This window comes from Hyla sarda, unplaced genomic scaffold, assembly GCF_029499605.1.
Source record: "Hyla sarda isolate aHylSar1 unplaced genomic scaffold, aHylSar1.hap1 scaffold_733, whole genome shotgun sequence".
Taxonomy (NCBI): domain Eukaryota; kingdom Metazoa; phylum Chordata; class Amphibia; order Anura; family Hylidae; genus Hyla; species Hyla sarda.
This window is the reverse complement of record NW_026610755.1, coordinates 31123-54073: the sequence shown is the minus strand read 5'-3', so window position 1 is coordinate 54073 and position 22951 is coordinate 31123. Positions and strand designations below refer to the sequence as shown.

The 22951-nt window shown below is 45.7% G+C and overlaps 8 non-coding genes and 1 pseudogene across 8 annotated transcripts; all 9 read left to right on the top strand.

Moving 5' to 3' along the window:
* The first annotated feature begins 813 nt into the window (after positions 1-813).
* Positions 814-1004, top strand: LOC130344723 (U2 spliceosomal RNA). The gene has a single exon (XR_008883564.1). It is a non-coding gene; the product is annotated as a U2 spliceosomal RNA (small nuclear RNA).
* Positions 1005-3095: 2091 nt separating this feature from the next.
* On the top strand, positions 3096-3286 carry LOC130344757 (U2 spliceosomal RNA). Its single transcript, XR_008883597.1, has one exon. It is a non-coding gene; the product is annotated as a U2 spliceosomal RNA (small nuclear RNA).
* A 2078-nt stretch (positions 3287-5364) lies between these two features.
* On the top strand, positions 5365-5555 carry LOC130344689 (U2 spliceosomal RNA). Its single transcript, XR_008883550.1, has one exon. It is a non-coding gene; the product is annotated as a U2 spliceosomal RNA (small nuclear RNA).
* A 2104-nt stretch (positions 5556-7659) lies between these two features.
* LOC130344715 (U2 spliceosomal RNA) lies at positions 7660-7847 on the top strand. The gene has a single exon (XR_008883559.1). It is a non-coding gene; the product is annotated as a U2 spliceosomal RNA (small nuclear RNA).
* Positions 7848-8541: 694 nt separating this feature from the next.
* On the top strand, positions 8542-8729 carry LOC130344694 (U2 spliceosomal RNA). The gene has a single exon (XR_008883551.1). It is a non-coding gene; the product is annotated as a U2 spliceosomal RNA (small nuclear RNA).
* A 2084-nt stretch (positions 8730-10813) lies between these two features.
* On the top strand, positions 10814-10973 carry LOC130344710 (U2 spliceosomal RNA; annotated as a pseudogene).
* A 694-nt stretch (positions 10974-11667) lies between these two features.
* On the top strand, positions 11668-11866 carry LOC130344697 (U2 spliceosomal RNA). The gene has a single exon (XR_008883553.1). It is a non-coding gene; the product is annotated as a U2 spliceosomal RNA (small nuclear RNA).
* A 2079-nt stretch (positions 11867-13945) lies between these two features.
* On the top strand, positions 13946-14136 carry LOC130344722 (U2 spliceosomal RNA). Its single transcript, XR_008883563.1, has one exon. It is a non-coding gene; the product is annotated as a U2 spliceosomal RNA (small nuclear RNA).
* Positions 14137-21192: 7056 nt separating this feature from the next.
* On the top strand, positions 21193-21387 carry LOC130344701 (U2 spliceosomal RNA). The gene has a single exon (XR_008883557.1). It is a non-coding gene; the product is annotated as a U2 spliceosomal RNA (small nuclear RNA).
* Positions 21388-22951: the final 1564 nt, after the last annotated feature.

The window sequence follows — 22951 nt, the reverse complement described above, 5'->3', positions numbered from 1 at the left end:
TGTCCAGGCCCAGGAGCCTTAGCACTGTGCTGTGATGTCACTCAATACCACTGACATCACTAGGTGTAAACAACATCTCTCCTTTGCTGTGTATGTGACTATGGAGCTGTTTGGTGATGTCGTCTATTATGGCCTTCATAGAAGCAACAGGAGATTGTTGCATCCATCTAGAACCCTCAGAACTACAGTGCTATGATGTCACTCACTTCCACAGGCCTTGCAGAGTGTAAACAACAACAACCCAGCTTTGTTGTGTATGTAACCATAGGGATTTGTGATGTCACCTAGAACCTTCACAGCAGCGACAGCTTTATGAGGAGCATCAGCACTGCTCTGCCTGAGCAGAACCATCACCGCCATAGGTTGTCAAATAACCCGGGTTTAACCCACACAGGTAAGTCCAATGGGGTGCAGGCATGTCCTCTATGCTTACAGCTTCCCGTGGGTGTTGGTTTGATACCGTTTGGGGACAGCCAAGGAGGCATCTGCAGGCAACAAAGGTAGGTGTGTGCTTGTGTGTGTGTTTCCTATGCAGATCCTAAGCCCAGTGTCACATGCAAGTAGGAGGAGTAAGAAGGGTTCCTGGCAAATCCGGGTTATGGATTGCATTTGAAAAGGCCCCGTGGGAGTGCAATGGGCCCCTGTCTTGCTGCTTAGCAATAATGGTATGGGTTTAGGTTCTGCTGTGTGTACTGGTGGTTGACTGCCCCCCAGCCCAGAGTGTGCATGGAAAATTGTCTGGCAGCCTCCCTGACAGCAAGCAGTGATAGTGCCCATGAAGGGCACCTTGTTGGGCCCGCCCCTTTCACGGTTATCGCTTCTCGGCCTTTTGGCTAAGATCAAGTGTAGTATCTGTTCTTATCAGTTTAATATCTGATACGTCCCCTATCTGGGGACCATATATTAAATGGATTTTTGAGAACGGGGGCCGATTTCGAAGCTTGCTTCCGTCGCCCTATGCATTGACCCGATATGGCAGTATCTTCGGGTACAGTGCACCACCCCCTTACAGGGTTAAAAAGAAAGATTCCTACTTTCATTGCTACCTGCTTGCTGGCTAGCCAGCTAGCCAGCCCTGTGGGCCTTGCTGCTGCTGCAGCCAAAAAACAAAAGGTGGTGCTGCTGCTGCTTCTGCTGCTTCTGCTTCTGCTTGTGTCTGGCCGCTGTTGGAGCGTCCAGGCACAGGACTTCTGCTGCTGCTGACTAAATGGCCTCCTTAATTGGATCATTTGAGTAGCCAGCACACCTGTGCAGGTAGGGCATGACATGATAGGCAGCTGCCTTGATAGCGGGTGGGTGCTGAATGTTCCTAATTGACAAAATAAGATTAATGCTTATGAAGAAATATAAAATCTCATCCCTTCCCCAATATCGCGCCACACCCCTACCCCTTAATTCCCTGGTTGAACTTGATGGACATATGTCTTTTTTCGACCGTACTAACTATGTAACTATGTAACATAACATGGGGGGGGGGGGGGTCTCCTGGCTGTTCACACAGGTGTGTCATTGCTGTACATTGACCATGCATTGCTTCTGTGGTATTGCAAAGGCAAAGACAAATGCTTCCAGCCATCCATTGCACTAATGGATTGGTCATCAGCTGGCTGTCTATGTCCCGCATCAATATAGACCAAAGTACAGAGGGTTAGGCTATGCTATTGTGCACCTACCTGATGCATCAGAAGGTGCGAGGCCCTTGCTAAATTCTGTGCACAGACTTTGAGATCTATACTTTAGACTGTATCTAAACCTGCTCCAACATGGACTGACATTCTGGCCTACTTTCAGCCGATGCGACTTGTCTGTCGCTGAACAGTCGCTTTTTATGTATTCAGCACCTATGTATAATGTTGTAAAAATGCTCTAGAAGCTAAAGTCGCAGAAATGTCACACATATTTGGCCTGCAACTTTCTGTGCGACAAATTCAGACAGGAAAAATCAGTATAAATCCTTAGAAAATTATCCCCCAGTGTCTCCATCTGCTGGCGGTATTGAATAAGCATTGCTGCACTGATGGGGTATGCATTAGACGAAAAAAAAGAAGAAAAAGAAGAATAATACGCCCAGAAAAGAGGCGAAAAGGAGAAAAACGTAAAAAAACGTGAAAAAAAAGTAAGAGGAAGAGAAGGGAAAAAAAGGTGGAAATGGGTTTAAAAGTGATTTCGGCGGAGAAATATATATATATATATATATATATATATATATATATATATATATACGCGCACACACACACATATATATAAACGTATTCTCCGTTGAGATATTGCAGCCGCTGCTGTGTCCAGGCCCAGGAGCCTTAGCACTGTGCTGTGATGTCACTCAATACCACTGACATCACTAGGTGTAAACAACATCTCTCCTTTGCTGTGTATGTGACTATGGAGCTGTTTGGTGATGTCGTCTATTATGGCCTTCATAGAAGCAACAGGAGATTGTTGCATCCATCTAGAACCCTCAGAACTACAGTGCTATGATGTCACTCACTTCCACAGGCCTTGCAGAGTGTAAACAACAACAACCCAGCTTTGTTGTGTATGTAACCATAGGGATTTGTGATGTCACCTAGAACCTTCACAGCAGCGACAGCTTTATGAGGAGCATCAGCACTGCTCTGCCTGAGCAGAACCATCACCGCCATAGGTTGTCAAATAACCCGGGTTTAACACACACAGGTAAGTCCAATGGGGTGCAGGCATGTCCTCTATGCTTACAGCTTCCCGTGGGTGTTGGTTTGATACCGTTTGGGGACAGCCAAGGAGGCATCTGCAGGCAACAAAGGTAGGTGTGTGCTTGTGTGTGTGTTTCCTATGCAGATCCTAAGCCCAGTGTCACATGCAAGTAGGAGGAGTAAGAAGGGTTCCTGGCAAATCCGGGTTATGGATTGCATTTAAAAAGGCCCCGTGGGAGTGCAATGGGCCCCTGTCTTGCTGCTTAGCAATAATGGTATGGGTTTAGGTTCTGCTGTGTGTACTGGTGGTTGACTGCCCCCCAGCCCAGAGTGTGCATGGAAAATTGTCTGGCAGCCTCCCTGACAGCAAGCAGTGATAGTGCCCATGAAGGGCACCTTGTTGGGCCCGCCCCTTTCACGGTTATCGCTTCTCGGCTTTTTGGCTAAGATCAAGTGTAGTATCTGTTCTTATCAGTTTAATATCTGATACGTCCCCTATCTGGGGACCATATATTAAATGGATTTTTGAGAACGGGGGCCGATTTCGAAGCTTGCTTCCGTCGCCCTATGCATTGACCCGATATGGCAGTATCTTCGGGTACAGTGCACCACCCCCTTACAGGGTTAAAAAGAAAGATTCCTACTTTCATTGCTACCTGCTTGCTGGCTAGCCAGCTAGCCAGCCCTGTGGGCCTTGCTGCTGCTGCAGCCAAAAAACAAAAGGTGGTGCTGCTGCTGCTTCTGCTGCTTCTGCTTCTGCTTGTGTCTGGCCGCTGTTGGAGCGTCCAGGCACAGGACTTCTGCTGCTGCTGACTAAATGGCCTCCTTAATTGGATCATTTGAGTAGCCAGCACACCTGTGCAGGTAGGGCATGACATGATAGGCAGCTGCCTTGATAGCGGGTGGGTGCTGAATGTTCCTAATTGACAAAATAAGATTAATGCTTATGAAGAAATATAAAATCTCATCCCTTCCCCAATATCGCGCCACACCCCTACCCCTTAATTCCCTGGTTGAACTTGATGGACATATGTCTTTTTTCGACCGTACTAACTATGTAACTATGTAACATAACATGGGGGGGGGGGGGGTCTCCTGGCTGTTCACACAGGTGTGTCATTGCTGTACATTGACCATGCATTGCTTCTGTGGTATTGCAAAGGCAAAGACAAATGCGTCCAGCCATCCATTGCACTAATGGATTGGTCATCAGCTGGCTGTCTATGTCCCGCATCAATATAGACCAAAGTACAGAGGGTTAGGCTATGCTATTGTGCACCTACCTGATGCATCAGAAGGTGCGAGGCCCTTGCTAAATTCTGTGCACAGACTTTGAGATCTATACTTTAGACTGTATCTAAACCTGCTCCAACATGGACTGACATTCTGGCCTACTTTCAGCCGATGCGACTTGTCTGTCGCTGAACAGTCGCTTTTTATGTATTCAGCACCTATGTATAATGTTGTAAAAATGCTCTAGAAGCTAAAGTCGCAGAAATGTCACACATATTTGGCCTGCAACTTTCTGTGCGACAAATTCAGACAGGAAAAATCAGAATAAATCCTTAGAAAATTATCCCCCAGTGTCTCCATCTGCTGGCGGTATTGAATAAGCATTGCTGCACTGATGGGGTATGCATTAGACGAAAAAAAAGAAGAAAAAGAAGAATAATACGCCCAGAAAAGAGGCGAAAAGGAGAAAAACGTAAAAAAACGTGAAAAAAAAGTAAGAGGAAGAGAAGGGAAAAAAAGGTGGAAATGGGTTTAAAAGTGATTTCGGCGGAGAAATATATATATATATATATATATATATATATATATATATATATATATACGCGCACACACACACATATATATAAACGTATTCTCCGTTGAGATATTGCAGCCGCTGCTGTGTCCAGGCCCAGGAGCCTTAGCACTGTGCTGTGATGTCACTCAATACCACTGACATCACTAGGTGTAAACAACATCTCTCCTTTGCTGTGTATGTGACTATGGAGCTGTTTGGTGATGTCGTCTATTATGGCCTTCATAGAAGCAACAGGAGATTGTTGCATCCATCTAGAACCCTCAGAACTACAGTGCTATGATGTCACTCACTTCCACAGGCCTTGCAGAGTGTAAACAACAACAACCTGTAACCATAGGGATTTGTGATGTCACCTAGAACCTTCACAGCAGCGACAGCTTTATGAGGAGCATCAGCACTGCTCTGCCTGAGCAGAACCATCACCGCCATAGGTTGTCAAATAACCCGGGTTTAACCCACACAGGTAAGTCCAATGGGGTGCAGGCATGTCCTCTATGCTTACAGCTTCCCGTGGGTGTTGGTTTGATACCGTTTGGGGACAGCCAAGGAGGCATCTGCAGGCAACAAAGGTAGGTGTGTGCTTGTGTGTGTGTTTCCTATGCAGATCCTAAGCCCAGTGTCACATGCAAGTAGGAGGAGTAAGAAGGGTTCCTGGCAAATCCGGGTTATGGATTGCATTTAAAAAGGCCCCGTGGGAGTGCAATGGGCCCCTGTCTTGCTGCTTAGCAATAATGGTATGGGTTTAGGTTCTGCTGTGTGTACTGGTGGTTGACTGCCCCCCAGCCCAGAGTGTGCATGGAAAATTGTCTGGCAGCCTCCCTGACAGCAAGCAGTGATAGTGCCCATGAAGGGCACCTTGTTGGGCCCGCCCCTTTCACGGTTATCGCTTCTCGGCCTTTTGGCTAAGATCAAGTGTAGTATCTGTTCTTATCAGTTTAATATCTGATACGTCCCCTATCTGGGGACCATATATTAAATGGATTTTTGAGAACGGGGGCCAATTTCGAAGCTTGCTTCCGTCGCCCTATGCATTGACCCGATATGGCAGTATCTTCGGGTACAGTGCACCACCCCCTTACAGGGTTAAAAAGAAAGATTCCTACTTTCATTGCTACCTGCTTGCTGGCTAGCCAGCTAGCCAGCCCTGTGGGCCTTGCTGCTGCTGCAGCCAAAAAACAAAAGGTGGTGCTGCTGCTGCTGCTGCTTCTGCTTCTGCTTGTGTCTGGCCGCTGTTGGAGCGTCCAGGCACAGGACTTCTGCTGCTGCTGACTAAATGGCCTCCTTAATTGGATCATTTGAGTAGCCAGCACACCTGTGCAGGTAGGGCATGACATGATAGGCAGCTGCCTTGATAGCGGGTGGGTGCTGAATGTTCCTAATTGACAAAATAAGATTAATGCTTATGAAGAAATATAAAATCTCATCCCTTCCCCAATATCGCGCCACACCCCTACCCCTTAATTCCCTGGTTGAACTTGATGGACATATGTCTTTTTTCGACCGTACTAACTATGTAACTATGTAACATAACATGGGGGGGGGGGGGGGGTCTCCTGGCTGTTCACACAGGTGTGTCATTGCTGTACATTGACCATGCATTGCTTCTGTGGTATTGCAAAGGCAAAGACAAATGCTTCCAGCCATCCATTGCACTAATGGATTGGTCATCAGCTGGCTGTCTATGTCCCGCATCAATATAGACCAAAGTACAGAGGGTTAGGCTATGCTATTGTGCACCTACCTGATGCATCAGAAGGTGCGAGGCCCTTGCTAAATTCTGTGCACAGACTTTGAGATCTATACTTTAGACTGTATCTAAACCTGCTCCAACATGGACTGACATTCTGGCCTACTTTCAGCCGATGCGACTTGTCTGTCGCTGAACAGTCGCTTTTTATGTATTCAGCACCTATGTATAATGTTGTAAAAATGCTCTAGAAGCTAAAGTCGCAGAAATGTCACACATATTTGGCCTGCAACTTTCTGTGCGACAAATTCAGACAGGAAAAATCAGTATAAATCCTTAGAAAATTATCCCCCAGTGTCTCCATCTGCTGGCGGTATTGAATAAGCATTGCTGCACTGATGGGGTATGCATTAGACGAAAAAAAAGAAGAAAAAGAAGAATAATACGCCCAGAAAAGAGGCGAAAAGGAGAAAAACGTAAAAAAACGTGAAAAAAAAGTAAGAGGAAGAGAAGGGAAAAAAAGGTGGAAATGGGTTTAAAAGTGATTTCGGCGGAGAAATATATATATATATATATATATATATATATATATATATATATATATATATATATATATACGCGCACACACACACATATATATAAACGTATTCTCCGTTGAGATATTGCAGCCGCTGCTGTGTCCAGGCCCAGGAGCCTTAGCACTGTGCTGTGATGTCACTCAATACCACTGACATCACTAGGTGTAAACAACATCTCTCCTTTGCTGTGTATGTGACTATGGAGCTGTTTGGTGATGTCGTCTATTATGGCCTTCATAGAAGCAACAGGAGATTGTTGCATCCATCTAGAACCCTCAGAACTACAGTGCTATGATGTCACTCACTTCCACAGGCCTTGCAGAGTGTAAACAACAACAACCCAGCTTTGTTGTGTATGTAACCATAGGGATTTGTGATGTCACCTAGAACCTTCACAGCAGCGACAGCTTTATGAGGAGCATCAGCACTGCTCTGCCTGAGCAGAACCATCACCGCCATAGGTTGTCAAATAACCCGGGTTTAACCCACACAGGTAAGTCCAATGGGGTGCAGGCATGTCCTCTATGCTTACAGCTTCCCGTGGGTGTTGGTTTGATACCGTTTGGGGACAGCCAAGGAGGCATCTGCAGGCAACAAAGGTAGGTGTGTGCTTGTGTGTGTGTTTCCTATGCAGATCCTAAGCCCAGTGTCACATGCAAGTAGGAGTAGTAAGAAGGGTTCCTGGCAAATCCGGGTTATGGATTGCATTTAAAAAGGCCCCGTGGGAGTGCAATGGGCCCCTGTCTTGCTGCTTAGCAATAATGGTATGGGTTTAGGTTCTGCTGTGTGTACTGGTGGTTGACTGCCCCCCAGCCCAGAGTGTGCATGGAAAATTGTCTGGCAGCCTCCCTGACAGCAAGCAGTGATAGTGCCCATGAAGGGCACCTTGTTGGGCCCGCCCCTTTCACGGTTATCGCTTCTCGGCCTTTTGGCTAAGATCAAGTGTAGTATCTGTTCTTATCAGTTTTTCATGCCGGTGGACAGTAACGCCGGTATGGGGCTGGTGGGGATGGGTGCTGCATGGAGGATGCAGGTGTACCAGGGCTTTCCGGGGCTGGTTCTGAGGAATCAGCTCGACGGCTGCCCCGATGTGACCTGTTCCCTCCGGGTCTCGCCATGAGGCTGAGAGGGTCTAGAGCCGAGGTACTTTGTGCCTCGGGGAGTGGTGACCCCGAGGTGCCGAAACTCACTGGGAGAATAGGCTCACTGAGTTGAAGCACGGGCACCATAATCTCTTCACCTTGTGGCACTCACCTCTTGATTCCCGGCCTTCTGGCTAGGATCAGAGAAATTTTTTATAGATCCGGCCGGATGTCCGGGCAGTATATCTGCACACATTCACTTATTTATTTCTTTTTTGTCTCACTGTGTCACTTTTTGCGTGTTGTGTGTTCACAGGATTGGTCAGGATGCGGTAGCCCTTCTGGGTGTCCCTCCTGGCGGTCTAGGGGAGGTGTGTGTGGCCATTAGGTTCCGCACCTCCCTGCAAACACCCCGGGTACTCCTGCTTTGGCAGGGTACCTACCGTAATCGGCTCTGCGGGCAGATACCTTGGCTAACGCCAAGGGGGATGCCGGGAGCATTTGTGGTCCCCTAGTAGCTTCGGCGAAAAGGGACATCGAACCTGGAACCTCGCAGGTACCTTTTGGTCCGGAGGCGAAGGGTAAGGTTTGTTGGGGGGCCTCTCTCCTATCGGAGAAGGGCTTGCGATAGACCGCATCCTTTGTGCACGTTTTTTTTAGTGTAACACGTTTGCACTTTTTCTTGCACTTTGGGTGAATCGAAAGCACGTTCCTCGGCTTTAGATAAAAAAAAAAAAAAAAAAAAAATCTGTTCTTATCAGTTTAATATCTGATACGTCCCCTATCTGGGGACCATATATTAAATGGATTTTTGAGAACGGGGGCCGATTTCGAAGCTTGCTTCCGTCGCCCTATGCATTGACCCGATATGGCAGTATCTTCGGGTACAGTGCACCACCCCCTTACAGGGTTAAAAAGAAAGATTCCTACTTTCATTGCTACCTGCTTGCTGGCTAGCCAGCTAGCCAGCCCTGTGGGCCTTGCTGCTGCTGCAGCCAAAAAACAAAAGGTGGTGCTGCTGCTGCTTCTGCTGCTTCTGCTTGTGTCTGGCCGCTGTTGGAGCGTCCAGGCACAGGACTTCTGCTGCTGCTGACTAAATGGCCTCCTTAATTGGATCATTTGAGTAGCCAGCACACCTGTGCAGGTAGGGCATGACATGATAGGCAGCTGCCTTGATAGCGGGTGGGTGCTGAATGTTCCTAATTGACAAAATAAGATTAATGCTTATGAAGAAATATAAAATCTCATCCCTTCCCCAATATCGCGCCACACCCCTACCCCTTAATTCCCTGGTTGAACTTGATGGACATATGTCTTTTTTCGACCGTACTAACTATGTAACTATGTAACATAACATGGGGGGGGGGGGGGGGGGGTCTCCTGGCTGTTCACACAGGTGTGTCATTGCTGTACATTGACCATGCATTGCTTCTGTGGTATTGCAAAGGCAAAGACAAATGCTTCCAGCCATCCATTGCACTAATGGATTGGTCATCAGCTGGCTGTCTATGTCCCGCATCAATATAGACCAAAGTACAGAGGGTTAGGCTATGCTATTGTGCACCTACCTGATGCATCAGAAGGTGCGAGGCCCTTGCTAAATTCTGTGCACAGACTTTGAGATCTATACTTTAGACTGTATCTAAACCTGCTCCAACATGGACTGACATTCTGGCCTACTTTCAGCCGATGCGACTTGTCTGTCGCTGAACAGTCGCTTTTTATGTATTCAGCACCTATGTATAATGTTGTAAAAATGCTCTAGAAGCTAAAGTCGCAGAAATGTCACACATATTTGGCCTGCAACTTTCTGTGCGACAAATTCAGACAGGAAAAATCAGTATAAATCCTTAGAAAATTATCCCCCAGTGTCTCCATCTGCTGGCGGTATTGAATAAGCATTGCTGCACTGATGGGGTATGCATTAGACGAAAAAAAAGAAGAAAAAGAAGAATAATACGCCCAGAAAAGAGGCGAAAAGGAGAAAAACGTAAAAAAACGTGAAAAAAAAGTAAGAGGAAGAGAAGGGAAAAAAAGGTGGAAATGGGTTTAAAAGTGATTTCGGCGGAGAAATATATATATATATATATATATATATATATATATATATACGCGCACACACACACATATATATAAACGTATTCTCCGTTGAGATATTGCAGCCGCTGCTGTGTCCAGGCCCAGGAGCCTTAGCACTGTGCTGTGATGTCACTCAATACCACTGACATCACTAGGTGTAAACAACATCTCTCCTTTGCTGTGTATGTGACTATGGAGCTGTTTGGTGATGTCGTCTATTATGGCCTTCATAGAAGCAACAGGAGATTGTTGCATCCATCTAGAACCCTCAGAACTACAGTGCTATGATGTCACTCACTTCCACAGGCCTTGCAGAGTGTAAACAACAACAACCCAGCTTTGTTGTGTATGTAACCATAGGGATTTGTGATGTCACCTAGAACCTTCACAGCAGCGACAGCTTTATGAGGAGCATCAGCACTGCTCTGCCTGAGCAGAACCATCACCGCCATAGGTTGTCAAATAACCCGGGTTTAACCCACACAGGTAAGTCCAATGGGGTGCAGGCATGTCCTCTATGCTTACAGCTTCCCGTGGGTGTTGGTTTGATACCGTTTGGGGACAGCCAAGGAGGCATCTGCAGGCAACAAAGGTAGGTGTGTGCTTGTGTGTGTGTTTCCTATGCAGATCCTAAGCCCAGTGTCACATGCAAGTAGGAGGAGTAAGAAGGGTTCCTGGCAAATCCGGGTTATGGATTGCATTTAAAAAGGCCCCGTGGGAGTGCAATGGGCCCCTGTCTTGCTGCTTAGCAATAATGGTATGGGTTTAGGTTCTGCTGTGTGTACTGGTGGTTGACTGCCCCCCAGCCCAGAGTGTGCATGGAAAATTGTCTGGCAGCCTCCCTGACAGCAAGCAGTGATAGTGCCCATGAAGGGCACCTTGTTGGGCCCGCCCCTTTCACGGTTATCGCTTCTCGGCCTTTTGGCTAAGATCAAGTGTAGTATCTGTTCTTATCAGTTTTCATGCTGGTGGGGATGGGTGCTGCATGGAGGATGCAGGTGTACCAGGGCTTTCCGGGGCTGGTTCTGAGGAATCAGCTCGACGGCTGCCCCGATGTGACCTGTTCCCTCCGGGTCTCGCCATGAGGCTGAGAGGGTCTAGAGCCGAGGTACTTTTGTGCCTCGGGGAGTGGTGACCCCGAGGTGCCGAAACTCACTGGGAGAATAGACTCACTGAGTTGAAGCACGGGCACCATAATCTCTTCACCTTGTGGCACTCACCTCTTGATTCCCGGCCTTCTGGCTAGGATCAGAGAAATTTTTATAGATCCGGCCGGATGTCCGGGCAGTATATCTGCACACATTCACTTATTTATTTCTTTTTTGTCTCACTGTGTCACTTTTTGCGTGTTGTGTGTTCACAGGATTTGTCAGGATGCGGTAGCCCTTCTGGGTGTCCCTCCTGGCGGTCTAGGGGAGGTGTGTGTGGCCATTAGGTTCCGCACCTCCCTGCAAACACCCCGGGTACTCCTGCTTTGGCAGGGTACCTACCGTAATCGGCTCTGCGGGCAGATACCTTGGCTAACGCCAAGGGGGATGCCGGGAGCATTTGTGGTCCCCTAGTAGCTTCGGCGAAAAGGGACATCGAACCTGGAACCTCGCAGGTACCTTTTGGTCCGGAGGCGAAGGGTAAGGTTTGTTGGGGGGCCTCTCTCCTATCGGAGAAGGGCTTGCGATAGACCGCATCCTTTGTGCACGTTTTTTTTAGTGTAACACGTTTGCACTTTTTCTTGCACTTTGGGTGAATCGAAAGCACGTTCCTCGGCTTTAGATATAAAAAATAAAAAAAAAAAAAAAAAATAAAAATCTGTTCTTATCAGTTTAATATCTGATACGTCCCCTATCTGGGGACCATATATTAAATGGATTTTTGAGAACGGGGGCCGATTTCGAAGCTTGCTTCCGTCGCCCTATGCATTGACCCGATATGGCAGTATCTTCGGGTACAGTGCACCACCCCCTTACAGGGTTAAAAAGAAAGATTCCTACTTTCATTGCTACCTGCTTGCTGGCTAGCCAGCTAGCCAGCCCTGTGGGCCTTGCTGCTGCTGCAGCCAAAAAACAAAAGGTGGTGCTGCTGCTGCTTCTGCTTCTGCTTGTGTCTGGCCGCTGTTGGAGCGTCCAGGCACAGGACTTCTGCTGCTGCTGACTAAATGGCCTCCTTAATTGGATCATTTGAGTAGCCAGCACACCTGTGCAGGTAGGGCATGACATGATAGGCAGCTGCCTTGATAGCGGGTGGGTGCTGAATGTTCCTAATTGACAAAATAAGATTAATGCTTATGAAGAAATATAAAATCTCATCCCTTCCCCAATATCGCGCCACACCCCTACCCCTTAATTCCCTGGTTGAACTTGATGGACATATGTCTTTTTTCGACCGTACTAACTATGTAACTATGTAACATAACATGGGGGGGGGGGGGGGTCTCCTGGCTGTTCACACAGGTGTGTCATTGCTGTACATTGACCATGCATTGCTTCTGTGGTATTGCAAAGGCAAAGACAAATGCTTCCAGCCATCCATTGCACTAATGGATTGGTCATCAGCTGGCTGTCTATGTCCCGCATCAATATAGACCAAAGTACAGAGGGTTAGGCTATGCTATTGTGCACCTACCTGATGCATCAGAAGGTGCGAGGCCCTTGCTAAATTCTGTGCACAGACTTTGAGATCTATACTTTAGACTGTATCTAAACCTGCTCCAACATGGACTGACATTCTGGCCTACTTTCAGCCGATGCGACTTGTCTGTCGCTGAACAGTCGCTTTTTATGTATTCAGCACCTATGTATAATGTTGTAAAAATGCTCTAGAAGCTAAAGTCGCAGAAATGTCACACATATTTGGCCTGCAACTTTCTGTGCGACAAATTCAGACAGGAAAAATCAGTATAAATCCTTAGAAAATTATCCCCCAGTGTCTCCATCTGCTGGCGGTATTGAATAAGCATTGCTGCACTGATGGGGTATGCATTAGACGAAAAAAAAGAAGAAAAAGAAGAATAATACGCCCAGAAAAGAGGCGAAAAGGAGAAAAACGTAAAAAAACGTGAAAAAAAAGTAAGAGGAAGAGAAGGGAAAAAAAGGTGGAAATGGGTTTAAAAGTGATTTCGGCGGAGAAATATATATATATATATATATATATATATATATATATATATACGCGCACACACACACATATATATAAACGTATTCTCCGTTGAGATATTGCAGCCGCTGCTGTGTCCAGGCCCAGGAGCCTTAGCACTGTGCTGTGATGTCACTCAATACCACTGACATCACTAGGTGTAAACAACATCTCTCCTTTGCTGTGTATGTGACTATGGAGCTGTTTGGTGATGTCGTCTATTATGGCCTTCATAGAAGCAACAGGAGATTGTTGCATCCATCTAGAACCCTCAGAACTACAGTGCTATGATGTCACTCACTTCCACAGGCCTTGCAGAGTGTAAACAACAACAACCCAGCTTTGTTGTGTATGTAACCATAGGGATTTGTGATGTCACCTAGAACCTTCACAGCAGCGACAGCTTTATGAGGAGCATCAGCACTGCTCTGCCTGAGCAGAACCATCACCGCCATAGGTTGTCAAATAACCCGGGTTTAACCCACACAGGTAAGTCCAATGGGGTGCAGGCATGTCCTCTATGCTTACAGCTTCCCGTGGGTGTTGGTTTGATACCGTTTGGGGACAGCCAAGGAGGCATCTGCAGGCAACAAAGGTAGGTGTGTGCTTGTGTGTGTGTTTCCTATGCAGATCCTAAGCCCAGTGTCACATGCAAGTAGGAGGAGTAAGAAGGGTTCCTGGCAAATCCGGGTTATGGATTGCATTTGAAAAGGCCCCGTGGGAGTGCAATGGGCCCCTGTCTTGCTGCTTAGCAATAATGGTATGGGTTTAGGTTCTGCTGTGTGTACTGGTGGTTGACTGCCCCCCAGCCCAGAGTGTGCATGGAAAATTGTCTGGCAGCCTCCCTGACAGCAAGCAGTGATAGTGCCCATGAAGGGCACCTTGTTGGGCCCGCCCCTTTCACGGTTATCGCTTCTCGGCCTTTTGGCTAAGATCAAGTGTAGTATCTGTTCTTATCAGTTTAATATCTGATACGTCCCCTATCTGGGGACCATATATTAAATGGATTTTTGAGAACGGGGGCCGATTTCGAAGCTTGCTTCCGTCGCCCTATGCATTGACCCGATATGGCAGTATCTTCGGGTACAGTGCACCACCCCCTTACAGGGTTAAAAAGAAAGATTCCTACTTTCATTGCTACCTGCTTGCTGGCTAGCCAGCTAGCCAGCCCTGTGGGCCTTGCTGCTGCTGCAGCCAAAAAACAAAAGGTGGTGCTGCTGCTGCTTCTGCTGCTTCTGCTTCTGCTTGTGTCTGGCCGCTGTTGGAGCGTCCAGGCACAGGACTTCTGCTGCTGCTGACTAAATGGCCTCCTTAATTGGATCATTTGAGTAGCCAGCACACCTGTGCAGGTAGGGCATGACATGATAGGCAGCTGCCTTGATAGCGGGTGGGTGCTGAATGTTCCTAATTGACAAAATAAGATTAATGCTTATGAAGAAATATAAAATCTCATCCCTTCCCCAATATCGCGCCACACCCCTACCCCTTAATTCCCTGGTTGAACTTGATGGACATATGTCTTTTTTCGACCGTACTAACTATGTAACTATGTAACATAACATGGGGGGGGGGGGGGTCTCCTGGCTGTTCACACAGGTGTGTCATTGCTGTACATTGACCATGCATTGCTTCTGTGGTATTGCAAAGGCAAAGACAAATGCTTCCAGCCATCCATTGCACTAATGGATTGGTCATCAGCTGGCTGTCTATGTCCCGCATCAATATAGACCAAAGTACAGAGGGTTAGGCTATGCTATTGTGCACCTACCTGATGCATCAGAAGGTGCGAGGCCCTTGCTAAATTCTGTGCACAGACTTTGAGATCTATACTTTAGACTGTATCTAAACCTGCTCCAACATGGACTGACATTCTGGCCTACTTTCAGCCGATGCGACTTGTCTGTCGCTGAACAGTCGCTTTTTATGTATTCAGCACCTATGTATAATGTTGTAAAAATGCTCTAGAAGCTAAAGTCGCAGAAATGTCACACATATTTGGCCTGCAACTTTCTGTGCGACAAATTCAGACAGGAAAAATCAGTATAAATCCTTAGAAAATTATCCCCCAGTGTCTCCATCTGCTGGCGGTATTGAATAAGCATTGCTGCACTGATGGGGTATGCATTAGACGAAAAAAAAGAAGAAAAAGAAGAATAATACGCCCAGAAAAGAGGCGAAAAGGAGAAAAACGTAAAAAAAACGTGAAAAAAAAGTAAGAGGAAGAGAAGGGAAAAAAAGGTGGAAATGGGTTTAAAAGTGATTTCGGCGGAGAAATATATATATATATATATATATATATATATATATATACGCGCACACACACACATATATATAAACGTATTCTCCGTTGAGATATTGCAGCCGCTGCTGTGTCCAGGCCCAGGAGCCTTAGCACTGTGCTGTGATGTCACTCAATACCACTGACATCACTAGGTGTAAACAACATCTCTCCTTTGCTGTGTATGTGACTATGGAGCTGTTTGGTGATGTCGTCTATTATGGCCTTCATAGAAGCAACAGGAGATTGTTGCATCCATCTAGAACCCTCAGAACTACAGTGCTATGATGTCACTCACTTCCACAGGCCTTGCAGAGTGTAAACAACAACAACCCAGCTTTGTTGTGTATGTAACCATAGGGATTTGTGATGTCACCTAGAACCTTCACAGCAGCGACAGCTTTATGAGGAGCATCAGCACTGCTCTGCCTGAGCAGAACCATCACCGCCATAGGTTGTCAAATAACCCGGGTTTAACCCACACAGGTAAGTCCAATGGGGTGCAGGCATGTCCTCTATGCTTACAGCTTCCCGTGGGTGTTGGTTTGATACCGTTTGGGGACAGCCAAGGAGGCATCTGCAGGCAACAAAGGTAGGTGTGTGCTTGTGTGTGTGTTTCCTATGCAGATCCTAAGCCCAGTGTCACATGCAAGTAGGAGGAGTAAGAAGGGTTCCTGGCAAATCCGGGTTATGGATTGCATTTGAAAAGGCCCCGTGGGAGTGCAATGGGCCCCTGTCTTGCTGCTTAGCAATAATGGTATGGGTTTAGGTTCTGCTGTGTGTACTGGTGGTTGACTGCCCCCCAGCCCAGAGTGTGCATGGAAAATTGTCTGGCAGCCTCCCTGACAGCAAGCAGTGATAGTGCCCATGAAGGGCACCTTGTTGGGCCCGCCCCTTTCACGGTTATCGCTTCTCGGCCTTTTGGCTCAGATCAAGTGTAAACTTGGTCTGGGTCAGGGGTGCGTGTTTCTCTGCTTGCAGAGGGTTTTTTCAGGAGGCGATACTGTGGTCTCAGACCGACAGAGAAGATGGCAGCTGGATTCGTTAAGAACACTATTCGGGTGAAGGTGGAGGTTTCTGATGTGGAGAAGAATAAGATCACGTTTGTGGGGCGTCGTTTGGTGGAGGACATGGCCGGGATACCGATGAAGGACGTCTTTTGCTTACAGGAAAGTAAGCGGCAAGGTATATATGATGTGAGTTTCTACACTATTAATGGGTGCCTGTCCTTTTACCAGAGCCTGCGTGAGAATGTGGAAAATACCATTATGAAGAATGTGTCGTTTGAGCCTTTGTTTGAGTTGGAGGAGAAACCCCTTTTAGTCCGTGTATACAACCCGTTTATGGATGTGAAGTTGGTGGAAAATTTTTTGAAGCAGTACTGTGAGACTGTCAGAGGAGGGATTGCACAGAAGAGCATATTGGGAGTGTTTAATGCGGAGTATAAGTTTTTGGTGAAGTTGAAGCAAGATGCCAGTGGAATTTACGGAGTGCAGCATCCCCCGGCGAGTTTTTCTATTGCGGGGCAGAGAGGTTATCTTACCTACCCTGGGCAGCCCATGTTCTGCAGAAAGTGCCATATGTTTGGGCATGTGAAGGAGAATTGTGCGGCTGTGAGAGTGTGCAGGAATTGCCAGAAAGAGGGACATGAGGCCAATGCGTGTCCTGAGCCAAAAAAATGCCATGTATGTGGAGAGGCTGGACATGTGATGAGAGAGTGCCCGGAAGAGAGAAAAAGGAGGGAGGAGGAGAAGATCGAAAGACAGAAAGAGGTAGAAAGGAAGCAGGAGGAGGGAAAGAGATACCTGGAAGAGAGAGATAAAATGGAGACAAGTGCTGTGATGGAGGGGACTCCAGTTTTGGAGGGGACTCCAGTTTTGGAGGGGTCTCCAATTTTGGAGGGAAATCCAATTTTGGAGGGAAAACCCGTTTTGGCGGGAAAACCTGGACTTAAGCTTATGGAGAGCAAGACTGTGGCTGTGGTGCAGAAGGAGTTGGAGGAAGAGATGGAGAATGAGCCTGTGATTGAAGATTTTACTACCGATTCAGAGAGTGCTGTGTCTTCAGGAAGGCATAGAGGGAAGAAAGTGGCGGATGATTTGTGTCACAGGTATCCAAAAAAAGCGAGAAAGAAAGAATGGGCTGAGAGGAGTGAGGAGACTTCGTTTAGTTCGAGAAACCCTTTCGAACCATTATTTAGATCCGAGGTGGATCAGGAAGGTGATGGACAAGTACCGCTTGGTACCTTAACCCGTAGAACATCGCATTGATTGGTGTTTTCTTTTGTATATAGGTGATTGTTTTGTTGTGTTTTTTCCTTTGTTTGTTTTTTTCATATGGGGATAGTAGTATGTCTTTTAAAATAATTTCATCTAATGTTAGGGTGTTTAGGAGTAGGGTTAGGAGGGCTGCAATTTTGCAGGAGTTGGCAGGTATGGGGGCTGATGTTATTTGTGTACAAGAGTGTGGGTTGGTGGAAGAGGTAGGGAAGGGGGAGTGGGGATATGGGGATTCTGTGTGGTCTATGTCTTCTGTAAATAGGAATGATGGGGTTGGTGTGTTATTTAAGGATAAGAGGTTCAAGGTAGAGAGCCATTCAGTGATTGAAGAGGGAAGGTGTTTGATGGTTAAGGTGGAGGTGGGTGGAGTTAAGGTTCGAATATTTAATGTGTATGCGTCTGTTAAGAAGAATGAGAGGGTGGAGTTGTTTGAGAAGTTAAAGTTGTTTTTGCCGGGGAGAGAGCCTATGGTATGTGTGGGGGATTTCAATTGTGAGATTGAAGGGAGTAAGATCGATGTATCTGGTAGGATGTTGAGGAATGTGGTGAATGATTTGAGGTTGCAAGATGTGGCTAAATTGTGTAATGTTGATGTGTGTCCGACTTATTTTTCAGATAGGGGAAAGTGTGCTTCAAGATTGGATATGTGTTTTGTGTCAAAAGGAGTGTTGGGTAGGGAGTATATGCAAATGAAGGTATTGTATTCAGATCATGAGTGTGTAAGATGTGATTTGGGGTTTAATGTGGAATGTTTGAGTGGGCGGGGTTTATGGAAATTGAATGTTAGTTTGATGGAGGAGGGAGGGGTGTATGAGAGGTATGTGAAGAAGTATGAGGTTTGGAAGAGGAGGAAAGCTGATTTTGTGGATGTATTGCAGTGGTGGAGTTGGGTGAAGGAGAGAACGCATGTTTTCTTTAAAAGAGAGGGGTATAAGAGAGCTGCGGGAAAGAGAAGAAGGTATGAGTGGCTGCAGAAGAGATTGATCTTTTTGAAAAAATGGAGGAAGAGTGGTGGTTGTGTGGAGAGTGAGATTGAAGAGATTAAGAAGGAAGTAGAGAAGTGGATGTTGGAGAGAGGAAGAGAGATTGTGTATCAGGCTAAGTTGAATAAGTTGGAGAAGGGTGAGAGATGCTCAAGGTTTTTCTTTAAAAGGGTGTCTGGTAAAAGAGAGGAGTTGATAGAGGTGTATGATAAGGATGGTGTGATGGTTAAAGGTAAAAGAGTGTTGAGTGTGGTTGAGGATTTTTATAAGGATTTATATGCTGAGAAGGAGTGTGATATGGGTCTGCAGTCTGAGGTGATTGGGAAGATTGAGAGCAGAGTGCATGACAGGGAGGCAGATAGCCTGGTGAAAGGTGTGGGAGTGAAAGAATTGGAGTTGGTGATTAAAAGTATGGCTAGAAATAAGACACCAGGTGAGGATGGGTTGCCGGTGGAATTTTATGCTAGAATGTGGGAGACGGTTAAAGTGGATTTGGTGGAGATTTATGATTTTGTGTGCAAGAATGGTAGATTGGAGGAAAGTATGAAGAGTGGAGTGGTGGTATTGATCTTTAAAAAAGGGGATAGAAAGGATGTGAGGAATTGGAGACCGATTACGTTATTGAATGTTGATTATAAAATTCTTGCAAAGGTGTTGGCGAATAGAATGAGGGATGTGATTGATCAGGTGATTGGAGAAGAACAAGTATGTGGTGTGCCAAAAAGAAGGATAAGTGAGAATTTGGGTTTGTTGCGTGATGTATTATGGGATTGCTTGGGTAGAGATCAGTGTGTTGGAGTGTTGTCTTTGGATTTTGAGAAAGCTTTTGATAGGTTGTCACATGAGTTTTTATTTAAAGTGTTGGATAGAATGGGTTTTCCGGAAGGTTTTGTTAAAATGATTAGAGTATTGTATGATGGAGTGTATAGTAAAGTATTAATTAATGGCTGGGTTAGTAAGAAAGTGAATGTGTGTTCTGGAGTGAGACAGGGGTGTCCCCTGTCACCCTTGGTCTTTATATGTGCGATAGAGCCTTTGTTGGAGTTGTTGAGAAGGGATAAGTGTATGAGAGGTGTGAGGATTCCTGGGAGTGGTGGGAGAGACTTGAAAGTGTTGGCATATATGGATGATGTTTGTGTGATCTGTGAGTATGTTGGAGCTTTGCAGAGAGCAAAGTTGTTGGCTGGGTATTTTTGTGGTGCTTCTGGTTTTAGAGTTAATTGGGATAAGAGTGAGTATAAGGTTTTTGGAAGGATGTATGAAGTAGAGGATGTAGGGGTGAAATGTGTAGACGGAGCGATTAAGGTGTTGGGAGTTAAATTTGATGAGAGGCTGGATGGAAGAGAAAGTTGGGAAGAGGTTGGTGTTAGAATAAAAAGGAAGTTGGATTTTTGGAGTATGAGAGAGTTGTCAATGATTGGTAAGATTGTGGTGATCAAGAGTGTGATATTGCCGATCCTGTTGTATGTGGCTTTGGTGTTTCCACCAGGTTATATGACACTGAGAAAGTTGAATAGGATTTTGTTTGTATTTTTCTGGGGGTCGAAAGTGGAGAAGGTGAGAAGAGAGAATGTGATGAAAGAGTGTAGGAATGGAGGAATGAATTTTCCTAATGTTGAAGTGTATCTGGGGATTAATCTATTGTTTGCTGTGAGGAGAAGTATGGGAGAGCAGTGGAAATTTGCATGTATGATGAGGTTTCTAGGAGGGGGTGTGTTATGCAGATTAGGGTGGATGGAGAGAGATCTGAGAAAGCCGTATGCTTTGGTGAGTCCTGGTTGGTATGGGTTTGTTGAGGTGTTCATGAGAAAGTTTGGTTTGATAGGTGTGAGACAGGATGTGTTAAAGGAGAAGAAGAGTATGGTGAAGTGTATTAGGGAGAAGGAAGTTCAGTGTAATATTAATATGGTGAGAGGACAGAATGTGAGTAAAGTGTGGAAGAGTTTGCAGACAGATGGTATGACTAATAGACAGAGAGAGATTGTATGGCAGAGTTTGCATGGTGCATTGCCAGTAAGAGAGGTACAGAAGAGTCGGGGGATTGGAAGGAGTGAGAGATGTCCGAGAGAGGGTTGTGGAGGGAATGAGAGTATTATGCATTTGTTTTGGAATTGTGATAGAGCGCAAGAAGTGTGGAAGGGAATTGGTCCGTTGGCCAAAGAATTGATGGGGGTAAGAAAGTGGTCTTTTGAAGTGATTATGTTTGGTCTGGCGGTGGTAGGTGGGAGGAAGGAGAGAATGTTATATGTGTTGTTAGCGATAATTAAGGAGGTATTGTGGGATGTTAGGAATTTGTATATATTTAAGAAGAAGGATGTGTCGGTTGAAGAGTGTATGAGAATGATATTAGATAGATTGCATACTGTATATTTGTGGGATAAGAAGAGATTTGGAGAGGATGATGCGGAGGGGACTTGGAAGTTTTTAAAATGGAGACACGTGGTGAGGGTTTGAGGGTGGTGTGTTGTTATGCTATGTACTTTGTTTTTGGGTGTATTTTGTTATATGTTGATAAAGTAACCTAATGATGAGTTTGATGAATTGTGACTAAGTTCAGTAAATCTGAGAGGCAAACGTGAAGTAAACCTGAACGATTAAGTTTTAATTCAAACCTGAAGGTTTTAAAAAAAAAAAAAAAAAAAAAAAAAAAAAAAAAATCTGTTCTTATCAGTTTAATATCTGATACGTCCCCTATCTGGGGACCATATATTAAATGGATTTTTGAGAACGGGGGCCGATTTCGAAGCTTGCTTCCGTCGCCCTATGCATTGACCCGATATGGCAGTATCTTCGGGTACAGTGCACCACCCCCTTACAGGGTTAAAAAGAAAGATTCCTACTTTCATTGCTACCTGCTTGCTGGCTAGCCAGCTAGCCAGCCCTGTGGGCCTTGCTGCTGCTGCAGCCAAAAAACAAAAGGTGGTGCTGCTGCTGCTTCTGCTGCTTCTGCTTCTGCTTGTGTCTGGCCGCTGTTGGAGCATCCAGGCACAGGACTTCTGCTGCTGCTGACTAAATGGCCTCCTTAATTGGATCATTTGAGTAGCCAGCACACCTGTGCAGGTAGGGCATGACATGATAGGCAGCTGCCTTGATAGCGGGTGGGTGCTGAATGTTCCTAATTGACAAAATAAGATTAATGCTTATGAAGAAATATAAAATCTCATCCCTTCCCCAATATCGCGCCACACCCCTACCCCTTAATTCCCTGGTTGAACTTGATGGACATATGTCTTTTTTCGACCGTACTAACTATGTAACTATGTAACATAACATGGGGGGGGGGGGGGGGTCTCCTGGCTGTTCACACAGGTGTGTCATTGCTGTACATTGACCATGCATTGCTTCTGTGGTATTGCAAAGGCAAAGACAAATGCTTCCAGCCATCCATTGCACTAATGGATTGGTCATCAGCTGGCTGTCTATGTCCCGCATCAATATAGACCAAAGTACAGAGGGTTAGGCTATGCTATTGTGCACCTACCTGATGCATCAGAAGGTGCGAGGCCCTTGCTAAATTCTGTGCACAGACTTTGAGATCTATACTTTAGACTGTATCTAAACCTGCTCCAACATGGACTGACATTCTGGCCTACTTTCAGCCGATGCGACTTGTCTGTCGCTGAACAGTCGCTTTTTATGTATTCAGCACCTATGTATAATGTTGTAAAAATGCTCTAGAAGCTAAAGTCGCAGAAATGTCACACATATTTGGCCTGCAACTTTCTGTGCGACAAATTCAGACAGGAAAAATCAGTATAAATCCTTAGAAAATTATCCCCCAGTGTCTCCATCTGCTGGCGGTATTGAATAAGCATTGCTGCACTGATGGGGTATGCATTAGACGAAAAAAAAGAAGAAAAAGAAGAATAATACGCCCAGAAAAGAGGCGAAAAGGAGAAAAACGTAAAAAAACGTGAAAAAAAAGTAAGAGGAAGAGAAGGGAAAAAAAGGTGGAAATGGGTTTAAAAGTGATTTCGGCGGAGAAATATATATATATATATATATATATATATATATATATATATATATATATATATATATACGCGCACACACACACATATATATAAACGTATTCTCCGTTGAGATATTGCAGCCGCTGCTGTGTCCAGGCCCAGGAGCCTTAGCACTGTGCTGTGATGTCACTCAATACCACTGACATCACTAGGTGTAAACAACATCTCTCCTTTGCTGTGTATGTGACTATGGAGCTGTTTGGTGATGTCGTCTATTATGGCCTTCATAGAAGCAACAGGAGATTGTTGCATCCATCTAGAACCCTCAGAACTACAGTGCTATGATGTCACTCACTTCCACAGGCCTTGCAGAGTGTAAACAACAACAACCCAGCTTTGTTGTGTATGTAACCATAGGGAT